The sequence below is a fragment of the Bombus pyrosoma genome, linkage group LG10, assembly GCF_014825855.1.
Source record: "Bombus pyrosoma isolate SC7728 linkage group LG10, ASM1482585v1, whole genome shotgun sequence".
In the NCBI taxonomy this organism is placed as follows: Eukaryota; Metazoa; Arthropoda; class Insecta; order Hymenoptera; family Apidae; genus Bombus; species Bombus pyrosoma.
The window spans coordinates 2,913,831-2,927,172 of NC_057779.1; the positions used below are offsets into that span (position 1 = coordinate 2,913,831).

Genomic DNA, 13,342 nt, shown 5'->3' on the forward strand with positions numbered 1-13,342 from the left:
GTTTCTACAATTTTCTAGTAAAAGTTGCATTTTTGTTAAAAAAAAAAAATGTCTACTGATAGTTGGAAGGTTTAATCCAAAAATTGAAGTCGTTTAATCTAAACGAACGAATAAACGAACCAAAATTTTTATCAATTAAAAAAATGTATATCACAGAGGATTACAGAAATAACCTTGTACCGAGCTGCACTTTTATTCATCCGCATTCATTATTTTCTTTTCTGCACGTGAATGAATGGCTCCAATATTATATGTTTTATTTACGAAGATAATTCCATGAATTAACCTCTGTCTCTCAACGGTGATCAATGAACTCGAACACCCTCGCCTTTTAACCAAACACATTCTCAACATCACCCTATCTACAAGTCGAAAAGCCTGAACACGACCGTTTCAAGGAGGAAAGCTAAGAAACTGCTGAGCCCCTCTGCATATTTCGTGTATTTACGAGGAAACTCGTTTCCCTCTTTGCACGCGTTTCGCGTAAATCCGTGAAAACATACTGCTCCCGGTTTCTATAGCGAACGACGCCGATTCGGGCCACGTAATTCTGGTAAGTGGAACCGAATGTTTGTGAATCTTCGTTCGATGCCGCATATGGACGGCCACTTTACGATTATGCTATCCGCCGGAGGTCGAGAGTCGTTCGTTCGCGACCACCGACGAGTACCCGCTTCCTTTCGGGTATTTTTCCAAACCGGAGCATCCTCCGTGCACGCTTGTTCCCCGGGGAGCTGGCAGCTTTATTCGACATGCGTATTTCGTAAACTTAGCGGTTCCCCATTTCATAGAATTTATGGAGTCCGCCGGTCGAACGTTAAGATTCAGACATTATGTGTCTGGGATCGCGTGCTGCGACGACAGAAACTGCTTACGCACGGCGTTTTTAACGAAACTTTAAAGGTTGTTGGTTCATTTTGGATCGTTCGGTAGATTTACGATTGAGTAATTGTATGGTGGTGAAAATGCGAATTTTGGAGATTGTCTTTAGGGTTTGACGTTTATAGCAGCCGTAAGCGACAAAGAACGATTTCCTGAAATACAATTGTCTTGAAACGTATGAAATCTTAAATCGAATGATAAGTTGTTATTTGATCGATAGTTGGATGTAAAATTTGGCATGCGATAGAAATAGAGTAAATTTCCGTTTATCGGACTACGATGCAGCAAAAAATAATAGCTTCAATTGCGAATACATCTAATTGAGCAAAATAATTGTATTAGATAAATCTTTACAATACAGTGATTTGATAAATAAAATACCAATTAATCGAAGAAAGAATAAATAGGAAAAACACGAGTGTTTGTAATTAAAAAATGAATTTTTGTCGATTGATGAATCCGCTTATCTGACTTGAAATTCCCATTATACGAACGAAAAAATCATAGTCAGTGGAAAGAATCAATCAGAAAATCAATGAATCCTACTACATAAATTATTCATTCATTCAATAGTTATAAAAATGATTTCTATTCTAACAAATACTCAGAACCACTGCAACAAGTCTCCATTTATTTCCAATACGATTTTGAATCTACACTTGTCAAGCCATACGCCGCCTTCGATTCGAGCAATTTTTCCAATCGCGAGTTCGCGGACGATAAAACTCGCTGCAAGCAACAAGTAAATCGTTCGTGTGGTCCGAGCACTTTCGCGGAATTTTTCCAATTCTGAATACCGAGAACGCTCGACTCGGATAAGCAGGCACACGGGAATCGCTTTATTCGCGGGCCACGGTGACTTAATTTGAATAGCAATAACCAGAGACTGCTGCGAGGCAAGCGAAGCATAAGAGCAGGGAAAACACAGTTTCACTGGATGCCGCGGCTTTTTAAATAGTTTTTCCAGGGGACCTTTAAGCCGTGGCCCAGCGGGAGTTCGCCTTGCCAGATAAGCGACCGCCTCCTAATTTCGTAGGAGCTTTTCGAGACGCTCGCTCGACCGTGACTACATTTCAATATATTAAAAGAAATACCCGTTTAGAAAAAGAAAAAAAGAAAAAAGAAACGAGAAATATATAAAAGTTCTCGTCGATCAAATAGAAAATATCGAAAGAAGCGGAAGGGTACTCGAACCGGCAAGTCGCTCGTTAAAATTCTTCGACGACCTCCTCGAGGATACTCGTCCAATTTCCACGTACCTCGTTCAATTTTAATTAAACCCCGCCTAGATACGTTCTACGTAATCTACAAGAAACTCACTTGTAACTGTTGGAATCCCAGAATTAACAGTTTTCTCTAAGGAAATCCACCTTGCACCCCAACGAGCAACACACGGTTCAATGTTTCCGAAAACCACTTTTTCTCGTTTATCCACACTCGAGAAGCCCACTGCACTGACACTGGTTCAGGTTCACCTGAAGCTGGCCCGTCCTTCACCCTTCTCACGATTCAATCTCTTTTACACTATTTCAATTTATTTAATTTTTTTTTACCCTTGATTCGATTCTTTTTACGATTCGAGAAACTATCTGCCGCCGTCACTTTCGACGAACGTGTTTTCAAACGTGTTATTCGATTGGAATGGGTCGCGAGTCGCGTAGTTTTGCTGATCCGCGGACATCTCACGGGACAGTGGTGCACGCCACCGGTCGCGTTGCCACCCTTAACGAGCGAACAAACACCGAGAGCCCCAACGCGCGCGGCTCATGTCGGCCAACTGACTCCGAGCGCAGAAACCTCGGGGCCCTTCGGCTCTTGAGCGCCGCTGCTGCTCGGTCGCCGTGTGGTGGTGGAGACGCCGTCGACCCTGGTGGTGGTGGAGACGTGTCTGGTGGTGGTGGCAGTAGCGGCGGAGACGAGCTGAACCCACTGTGTTCGAGCTGCCACGCTGGTGGGAGCACGGATGCTGGAGCTCTCGATGGTTAGCTCGTGAACACCGCTTCAGAGTGCCGCGCGAGCTGTCGAGAGAAACGGACCGACGCCGCTGCTACGAGTAACTTTGTTGTCTCGTATGAGATTTATGGAAACATTGGAGATTTTTGGAAGGCTTCTGGCAGGGATATTTGAGAAGAGAAGGACTTGCGTGGGAAGTCTGTGGTTTACGATATTTGGGCGGAGTCGTTATGGTGGGGTTGATGTGTTGAATGGATCGATCTTTCGATATATCGGATGATCGTTGTACCGTGGCTTCGAAAGATATTCGTATACGTAATCGTATTTGTTGTAACATTTATATATGTATACTAATGAAACTAGTATTAAAACATGCTGATTCGATAGAATCATTTTATGGCTACAAAATTGCTAGTACGTATCGTGATCAATTTTAAGATTGTTTAAATCTTTAGAACATATCGATATCATAGTATTTTTAATACACACGAAGTTAGAAAAATAGCACACTTATGTAATAAAATGAAGAAATGAACAAAAAGTGAATTCGATTAGTTTGGCTTCGGAGAGTCTCGTATAACGGCAGGAAAAAACACGGTTAGATTCTTCTGTTAAAAAGAACATACATACCAAGCCATTGATTTTTATGATACAATTCTGATTCTTCTCATCAGTATATGCAAATGTACCGAAACGTTTGCGCCAAATTGCATTACGTTTACATAAGCCCAATCCCACGTTATAGGAATCTTTATGCAATCAAACCGATAAAGAAATAAAGAAAGCAAAACTAACGGAAAAAATGCCCGACAAACAGCCTGCAGAGTTTCATCGGATCCCATTAAAAGGCAACCCTTAAAAGGTGAACACTCGGCGTTCGTTTCCTGTTGGACGTCGTGAAGGTCACCGGTTCACAGCCGACGTGGAGCCTTAATAAAAAAGGGTTCAGGAAATCAGAGACGTTCTTCCTGCTTCTTACCATCGCCGCGTTTTTTCAACCGGTGCATAAATTTGTTTTTTCCCCCGAATAAATACGCCGGCCATTTATTTACGATCTTGCTGTTTCATGTGACCCGCAAACTCCGACCACCCCCGCCCTCCCCGCTGCTCCAGGTCGTGGCCTATCCTCTTCGATCTCCGGTCTTTTCTCGTTCCCTCTGTTGAACACCGAACTGGTCAGGACTTGTCGCAACGCTAACATTCGCCCGGATAAATAAATATTGACCGTCGGGGCAGGCACCGCAAACAAATCCATTAATAACAGGAATTTAACCCCGTTGCGGAGGTGAACTGGCGCTCGCGTATTTAGCCGCGGCTCGTGGTTCTCGAATCGCGTGTCCTGTTGCCGGCGAAATCGGCATTGTCAGTGTCAATTTATATCTGCGGGCAGATCTACTGTTACGCTAGAATAATTTAATAACGTTCCGGCAGGGGTGAGTTCTCTGTCTTTATCAGCTAACCCGGGCGCATCATTTCTACGCACGACAGAGAGGATTCTTCGTCCCTGTCGCGCTTGCTCTTTGTCCAGCTTTGTCACGTTTGAACCTAAAACCAACTGGAGGGAGCATAGTGGGCGATTGATCGCCCGATAGGGGTGAGAAAGAGAGAAGACGAGGGAGAAGAGAACAATGAACGGCGACGCGCAATTAGCAAGACTGTAATCAAATATAGCTTGATTGTTAATATCGACGGACATGGTTCCGAGACAGAGCTTCCTGTCTCGTTAGTACCGTGGCAAACACGCGCTGTAACCTTTCCTTCCCTCTCGTGAGCGACGATGGGAATCGGGGAGGGGGTTGATTGATTGGGTGATGGAGGCGCGAGAGGTTAACTTTACGTATGGCTTTTTTTGGTCTCGTTTTAACCCTTTCATAGGGTGTTTGCATAGGGAGCGATTTATAAAATATGCACCTTTTTATTATGTAAATTTGATTTGTTATAAATCAACAATCTTATATCATACGAAGAGCAGTATATCAAATCTATGGATTTAAGCTACACGTCTAGCTAAATGAAAATATATAGTTCCATTTAAGAAAGCGAAGATCGACAACTTTACTCTCAAAACCATAATGCACCTCCATTACAAAATCTCCTTTTTGAAACAGAAAAAGCTTTATTTCCATTTCATTTTTTTCACATATTTCACCATACAGAAAATACTCCAGACAAATTCCACAGAAACACCGTACAGTAAATTGAAAGGTAAATGCCACATACAAAATACGTCATTTACATTGGAAAATAATTAATGATCATAGTATGAAGTTCAAAGAACGTATCATACTTAATATCTTGTCAAAGAACTTTTCACAATACAATGGACTTCAACGTCGCACGTCTTCCCCGTCAAACAAACAACAAAAAGACCAAGAAAGAACTCCAAATAATCTATCGTATTCCTAAAAAGGTAAACCGGATATATTACCGAACCGCGTGTCTAGCCTCTAGACACATTCAACAATGGCGTATCGCACGCGACAGCGCACAAATTGATCAGCGTATAAATACAAACGTAGCAGCGATCTCGTACCCAAGACGACGGCACGTCTTCCTATCACATATCTATTAGCCGCGACTGCTCGACGTGGCGCAGACAATGGCGAAGAGGAACCGGCTCGACGAAAATTCTACCCTTCCTGCCTCTCCTCGACCTCGCCCTCTTCCATCCTGGAAACTCGTCCCGTGGAAGATGATCGTCTCGTAATCCTATATAAACACGGTTATTTTTATCCCATTATAGGGCGGTTCCGTAACGGCCTGTAGAACACGGGGCCTGCATAATGCCACGCTGTGCGTGTACACGGCCGCTTCTAAGGGCCGCCGACGAGTAGGGATGACCGCAGGATCCCGAGGGGTGCACCGGTGCCACACCCCCTTCTCTGCTCGCAACAGAGCACCCAGCAGGGGGGCACCCGGTGCATGATACAGCCCTTCGAGGTCTTGTCCTGGGGGCCTGCACCAGTCGCATTCCTCGGGGGACCGCATTTTCCTTCGTCCACTGGTGAAAGGAACGAGTTAGGACGACGTGGTGCAGCGATCAGGTCGAATTTTGATCGACTTTATTTTAGGGATTTTATGTATATTATATACAAGGTGTCCGAGAGAGTTGATGTTAAATTTCAGAAGCATGTAAGCAAACAAAAAGGCCGTAATAAACGCGTGTCCAACCATCAGATTGAGATATAAGATATACCTGTGAAAAGGATATAATATGTATTTTCCAAAGGGTTGGTACCAATTTTCTGAAACACCTTCTATACATGTATGTATGTAGAGGTCTTTTCGTAGTGAAATTGCGTGAGGGTATAACTAGTAGTGATGGGAAATATATTTTGTTGTGAAAGGTTATTTATGTATGGAGAAAATGTAGTGTAAAGAAAATATGATATGGTGTATCGTTCCAGGGATATTTATTGGTTAGGGGTTGTTTCCGCTTGGACGAGAATTTTCTTTATTCAATGATACTTTGGATAAGGAGTTGCTCCGAATTTATCAACGTTGTCGCGGTTGGGGAGTGGCATGGTACTTTATTAACAATTCCACTTCGTGATATTGCTATGCAACTTTATACAATACAAGATATTCTTGAAATATTTTCGAGGAACAATGGATTCTTTGCTGTCAAGTACCAGTACCAATATTTTAGTGCATTTAACAACGTATTCGCTCTGGTTCGCATGGAGAATGCCGAACCCAACCGGCGCTCTATTTTTGTTTACCCGTAGCATGGTAATTCCGCATCGGTTTATTTTCGTGTAGTCCGCTAAATTTCCTAGTTGTTTCCCCGTGCATCAATGAGGGTTTCTTTGATGTTCTCCAAGCCGACCTTTTCAAGAGTCTGTGGATCTTGAAACGATGCGGGTCCAGCAGTGAACAGCGAGCTTCGGTCAGCTCGTCGAACACGTGTCGCACAGTCGTCCACGAAATTCTATGGAGCACGTGACGCCATCGCTTTGGAACAGAAGCTCGTTTTCGAGTCTCCGTAATGCTAACGACATGCCTCGTCACGTTGTACTACGAGGAGACAAAGATTTCGTGAAATCTGTCCGAAAAAGGAGAAATCTGCGCGCCAGACGTCGTTTGAAATTGCAGGAAACGAGAACTGCTTCCTTAGTGTCTAATATTTGAAGGTTTGGATCAAGTGCACCTCTGTGAAATTGTTCGAGGCACGTTTTTCCACGGGAAGATCCCCAAAGTGCTCGTTTTTATAGGTTGCTTTCCTTAAGAGGGAAATCTTGTAAGGCTGTTCCGTTTCGCCAGGACACCGATGGAACTCGAGTACGCAACCCTCCTGGTTGCCCCTCGTCCTTGAGAAACGAACTTCTGCGGTCGAATTCCAACTGGGGTGATTTTTTTATAAGAAGGAAGACAATGGGAAACCGGGAGTCGAAAAATTAAATTAAAGCTGTTGAAGATGAAAGTAGAATGTTTAAAGGAATGAAAAGATGATTTCAAATTGCAAGCAACAAATGTAGCTTAGTTGAATCGTTTCCTTGACGCTTGGTGAAAGGACAAATAGATTTCCTATTTTCTACGAAATCAGAAATTATTAACTTAGAAATTTTGAAGAGCGGGGAAAGAAGAGAATTTTGTAAATTAGAAAAGGGAAGAAAAGACGATTGTCTCGAATCTTTAAGAATAAATATTTGCGGAATAGGTAACTAAAATATCTTCTCGATGCTTGGAAACTGTCGATGAATTTCTTCTTCCTCTTCTACGAACACCGTGTTGTACCGCAATTAGGAAGATCCGCATTAAGAAAATGACAAATAGTTCTAAAAACGTAAAAGGAGGGGCTCTACCATCTATGAAAAACGGGAAAAGATGAATCATCGGGAATCTAGAAAAACGAATATTTGTCGAACAGGTAGCTGGAATATCCCCGCGTCGCTCGAAGAAACCTAAAACGCAAACACTCGACCGGATAGTCTTTTCCAATTTTCTTCTAAAGGACAGAGTTATCCCAGATCGATTACTCTTCGAACCATCCATCCTTTTTTTCACGTTCTTTCCTCGAATGCACCAGAATCTGGCATCACTCTACTTGGAGATCAAAGTGTCCGATTTTCTGCGGAGAGATAGTCCTAATTGACCAACCGCGTTAGCGATAACCTTCGTAGCCTGCTTCGAAATTCCATTGCCGAAAAATCGAGAGAAACTTCACGACTGACCATCTTTTAGAGATTCGAAGTCCACGGAACCGGTCGACGAAAACGTGGTTTCGCGTAACAGGAGACAAACGATCGATCACGCGGCGTTTGGAAGAGAAGAAACGAAGCGCCGAGCTACGAAGCGGAGTTCGACGGTGGGAAGGAAAAAGCGTGATGCGAGTCACCGACGAAATTGCGAGGTCGCATCGAGGAAATCGATGTATACGACGAGCGGTCGTATTTTTTTACGCGGCTTGTCAGCGGCACCATTAATTTTCCCGGGGAAAATAGACGCTGCCTGTCTAGAGTTACGACGCGAGTCTCCTCGAGAGTCCACCGGTGAAATCTGAGCCTGTCCCATTTCTCGTAAGAAAAAGGAGGAGAGGTAACGCGCGGGCGGATTAAAAGGGGAAGAAAAGAAAGAAAGGAAGAAAAGTGGAGGGGAAAAATGGAAAAAAAGGACTCTGAACGTAGAGGAGCTCGGGTGAGGAGGCTGTCTCGAGGGCTTCCTCGAGATATCAAACGGAAAGGGAAAAATGAATACTTCTTGGAAATTGTTGAAAAGGAAGAAAATGTTACGCGTTTTATTATTCAAAGTGTATTAGACCTCGTTTATGAAACGTGAATTGTTGAGTTTGGCTAATTTGCTATGATATTTGTGACGAAGGCTGTGGTTAGAATGAATGTGTTCTACAGACCAAAGCGAGTTCTAACAAGCATTTCAGAATAATGAAATATATAAGTCACGAGACAAACTGATCAACTCCACTTATTGTCTCTATCTTCGCTTATTATCTCCATCTTCACTTATTATTTCTATCTCTACCTATTATCTAAATGTAATAAAAAAGAATAGGAAGAAATAGAATTTGGTATAATAATTAAAACGACTAACTGGTCAAATCATAAAGTTAAACATCATTGCATCATCGAGAAGATATTCAACGAAAACGTATTCTGTGCATATTTTGTCTCTGACGAACGTCCATTATCTTCCAAACGATAAGTCGAATGAAATCGACCCTGCCGTATAAGATGAAAGAGCAGAGTCATCTTTCATGGAAAACAAATTCGAAATATTCGAAGATAGATCCTGAAGGCTTTCGAATCGTCTCCTTTATCTCAACGCCCGAATCTCCGTCGTCCTCGTCGTTCCTAAAACAAATGAATCCACTCGAGGCGAACCGGACGAACAGGTAAGCGATGTCGAGAGCTTGTCGACCGCTCGAGGTCTGCCTCTCGATGCCAAGTTGCTTCGGCTTGCTAATAGTGCTTAATGGAATCGATAAGTTGTAGGACAAATCTGTGGCATAAAAGTCGCTCTGGTCGTAAATTCGAAAGGAGACGCAGGTTCGTCTCGAATCTCGTCCTTTAGAATCCTTGCGTTATGTAAGGGCGGAAGAGATAGCGTCCTCCGCCTAGAGTAGACTCCCTTCTTGTTTTCTTCGTCGTTGTCTCATTTTCTTCTTTTTTTTTATTTTTACGGCTACCGTCTCGTTTTTTACGATCGCTTCAAACGTTGTTTTTATGGGTAATAAGATTATTTTCGTTCGAACGGGGCCGTTTTTCGACACTAAAAGCACGAAAACGCGTTACGACATTGCCTCGTTTCGATTTGTGGTCGTTAAGCGTCGCTGTGATTTCTACTTATCCCGCTCGAGTAATCGAATGTAATATTCCTGTTTAGTTTCACTTTCGAGGAATATCTTGAGTAACTAATTTTTTATAGTCCTACATCCATGTTACCTGCCAATTCGAAACTTTTAGAAACTTTCCTCCTTCTCTGAACTTTACCGAGAAACGAACAATTTCCTCGGAACTACTCAAAATCAAATCGATTCTCTAAAATTGAAAAATTAAACGTAGAACCTTCGAAATAAACGCTTGGTTGGCAATTAAGGATGTGTGAGAGTATTTGCTGTAGCCATTGTATGTAATTCGAGACAATCGAGTTGATGGTACACACACGGAACAAAAATCCCATGAATCTCGCGGGATATGTTGGTTTCTTCTCAAATTCGTGTAGGTCGGTCGTGATTCCATTAGGGGTAGGTATCTTTGGTTGATCCGCCGGCATCCTGTCGGTCGTGGCGATTCCCTCCCGCACAAGATTCGCCAAACTCGGGAGCACTCTTTTAAGCGCCTCGTATTTCCCGTGGGAACACGACAGGCTACGACAAAGGCATGAAAAACGTTTAATAAATAAATTGATCGGGTTTCTCTTTTCTGTCTTTCTTTTATTCGTGTTCTTTCTCTGCTTCGTCCCCTTTGCTTTCGTAACCGCGTTCCCCGGGCTTCCGTCCGAAAGGTAGTCGTCCCCTCCCGTCTTCCGGAAACGCGACACCAGAGGCTAGGCTTCAACTCACGTTTCATTAGCTCGCTAATACCCTGGCGACGTTCCTGCCTCCGGGAAATTATTTTTATTATATTGTTGTCGCATTGCACACAATGGAAAGCTACCGTTGGTGGCTCGGTTTACCCATATGGCTCGTTTCGAATGCCTGCAGCGCGTTGAATTTTCGAGTACCGCCGTTTCAACTCCCCGTTACTCGCTGCTGATTGTACTCCGGTTTTCGGGCACAGGATCTGGGTCGAGTCCCGGTCGAGTTTCGCCGTTTCGACCAGCGTGGCGATCGAAATCCGCATTGCGCGTGCAGAATTTTCTAAGCTGACCTAAAAACGAACAATTGCATATTCGTGTGGAATAAGAGGAGACCTACTAAGGAAGATTGCAGTTGAAGTCGAATGGACGAAATATTCGGTTGTCTGATGGAAGAAAATCCATTAAAACGTTAATTCTAAAGATAGAACATTTCTACGGTAAAATGCGTCAGAATTTAGAAATGCATAGCACTCGTCGTCATTGGATTTTCTTCAAAATCAGCCAAAACCAAATCGGTCCGTTTATACCATTGAACATTTCCCTTAGAAACTGTACGGAAATTCGCTTTATTCGATTCCACATTATACCATTCTGGATAAAGACAAACGCATCGATAGTCAGCGGGTAGGACTCGTTATTCCTGTTCGGTGGAATCGCGTTGAATAGCCGCGCGGGCAAAGCCTTCGGCCTATTGAAATGCGGAGGAACGTGTTCGCGGGGTTGCGGCGCATTCACGATTGCATAAGTGGCGCAACGGGCGCATAAAGCCTGTTGCACGGCCGCGTATCCCGCAGCGGGAGAGAGCGGAGATCGCAGAGTGCCTACTCGAGTTACTCGCCACTCGTTCACAATTGTGTCACCCCGCTGCCAGCTCTGTGTCGCGAGCAACGATTCGCAAACGGCCGTGTAATGAACGCGGCGACCGGCTATTTTTCTCTCTTTTTCTTTCTCAATTTTTTTTTCCTTTCTTCGAAATCGACCGGCTGTACGGTACACCCTAATTTTCCCCGGCAGTTATTGTGCTCGATACGATTCGACTCTGTCGATCGCCGCGGGGAAACCGTGTGTACCCGGCAATGGTTTAGAATTTTTCAGCGCGTCGAGTGGAGCGAGCATATGGCGTGTCGCTGTTCGAGAGGAGAATCGAATCGGTTAGTTTGCGAACTGGTCGCTGTGGTTTGTGAAACGCGACAGTCTGGAAGGTGCTTTGGTATATACGAAGAGGTATCATGGAGAGGGAAGGACTGCTGAGAGCGTCTGTTCCATTCTTTTAATCCTGTCGATATGGAACCATTGAAAAGATCTTTGATATGTCGGTTCAACTTGATTTTGTTGACGTGGAAAACCTATACGGAACAATATTTATATATTTCGTGCAATTAATTTATGACGTGATTCGTATGAATGCAAATGGAAATAATTCTGTGTTATAGAGAAAATGTATACTATGCATGTAGAAACATACTACTAGAAAATGACGACTCGATGTTTGATATCTATCGTACTGTTTATGTATATTAATAGAAATCGTAGAAGGTTCCTTGAGTAAATTATTTTCCATCGTAGGTAATCTTCAGTAACTTTAAATGACTTTTAGTCATAGATCATTTAAAAATAAGGACAGATAAAAGAATCATACCATTCCACTTAAGAGAAAACGTTCACCTTCGTGTCTCTTCTGCACCTCTACTTCTAAGAAAACCATTAATACTGGATCTTAAAATCCCACGAAACCAGAGTACGTCAGCCTCGAAGCCAAGGAAGAGATATGGTCAATTCACTGATAAAAATTCAGAGAAATATTGATGATTCGAACGAAGTAGGATTTATTTGGCTCTCTACTTAGGAGTTGCATTTAAAACCACTAGACGATTAGTAATAATATTTGATATATATATTTCCTAATTATTCTTAATTAATATATCTCTTCGTTGTTTGAATGTCTCTCGTGTTTAATATAAAACCTCATTCTCTATTTATAACAATCCCAATATATTCATCCCTTTGCGCTTCGACATCCACCGATATATTTTTTTCACTCTACTATGTATCCTTGGAAACACGAGATCTTAAGTGAGGATGAAAAAAGAGACGGTTCAGAGCCTAGAAAGAGACTAGTCGATTCTTCTGCTCCGAGGAGACAGCGGTTCGCCATTAGCGCAATCTAATCGGCAGGGTCCCTTAATAACAGGTTGCTTCTCGACGTTCTGACCGGGGGAAGAAAGAAAATGAGGAACGCGGTCGTGAAAGAGAGAGCTTGGTTCGGGGGTGAAAGAAAGAAGGGAATAGGCGGGGACACACCGCGAGCAGAAATTCATTCGGTTTCTCGGATATATACCATCTCTGTAGAAGAAGGATTCTTTCTCTGTAATCTCACGGGCCGGGCTCAATTAATGCCTAACGACAAAACCACGGATAGGAGAAGATGGGAAAGACCCTGAGGGGTTGCCGCGTGGGACCCAGGTCCGTAGCAAGAATGCGCTGCGCGCCATTCGGTAGATACCGCTAATTGTGAAGGCGTCCTCAAGCCGCAAAATTGCCGGGCACGCGCTCCGAGAATGCGCGTCGAATCGCCGCCACGACGTTTCCTTCCTTCCTTTCTTTTCTTCGTTCTGACTTGTGGCTGCTTGCCGCCAACTGTTCACTTTCCTGGCAGAGCCAGTCTTTCTTCTCGGAAGTCGAAAGCAACTCTTTTTCCTTCTCTTGACTCCTTCGACAGGGAAGAAAGGATTTCTTTTTTATTGCGGGGGGGGGGGGGAGAGATGGATTGGAGTTTTCAGTAGTCAGGGGACTCTGGTGCTCCTTTTCCTCGTTCAGGCGGAGTGTCTTCATCATCTTGGCTGTGATATCTGGATAGAGGAAAGGCTAGATATATGAGTTGTTCAGCAACCACATTGATCAACTATCAACTATGTGGATTGAAAGGCAGAAAGAAGCGATGATGTTGCAAACGCTATTTGTGAAATTTCCT

The 13,342-nt window shown here is 43.4% G+C and overlaps 2 protein-coding genes across 7 annotated transcripts in view; one reads left to right on the forward strand and one right to left on the reverse strand.

Annotated features, from left to right (window-relative positions):
• LOC122571465 (netrin receptor UNC5C-like) overlaps positions 1-2,673 on the reverse strand; it is a 44,697-nt gene extending 42,024 nt beyond the window's left edge. For 5 of the 6 annotated variants that reach the window (XM_043735228.1, XM_043735230.1, XM_043735229.1 and 2 more), the window contains exon 1: positions 2,203-2,673. The gene's annotated coding sequence lies outside the window, so the exon portion shown is untranslated. Of the gene's footprint in view, positions 1-2,141; positions 2,157-2,202 lie in introns of those variants that run through there. The other variant, XM_043735226.1, reaches the window with a different exon arrangement.
• LOC122571463 (netrin receptor UNC5C-like) overlaps positions 1-13,342 on the forward strand; it is a 393,753-nt gene that overhangs the window by 193,749 nt on the left and 186,662 nt on the right. The window lies entirely within an intron of this gene.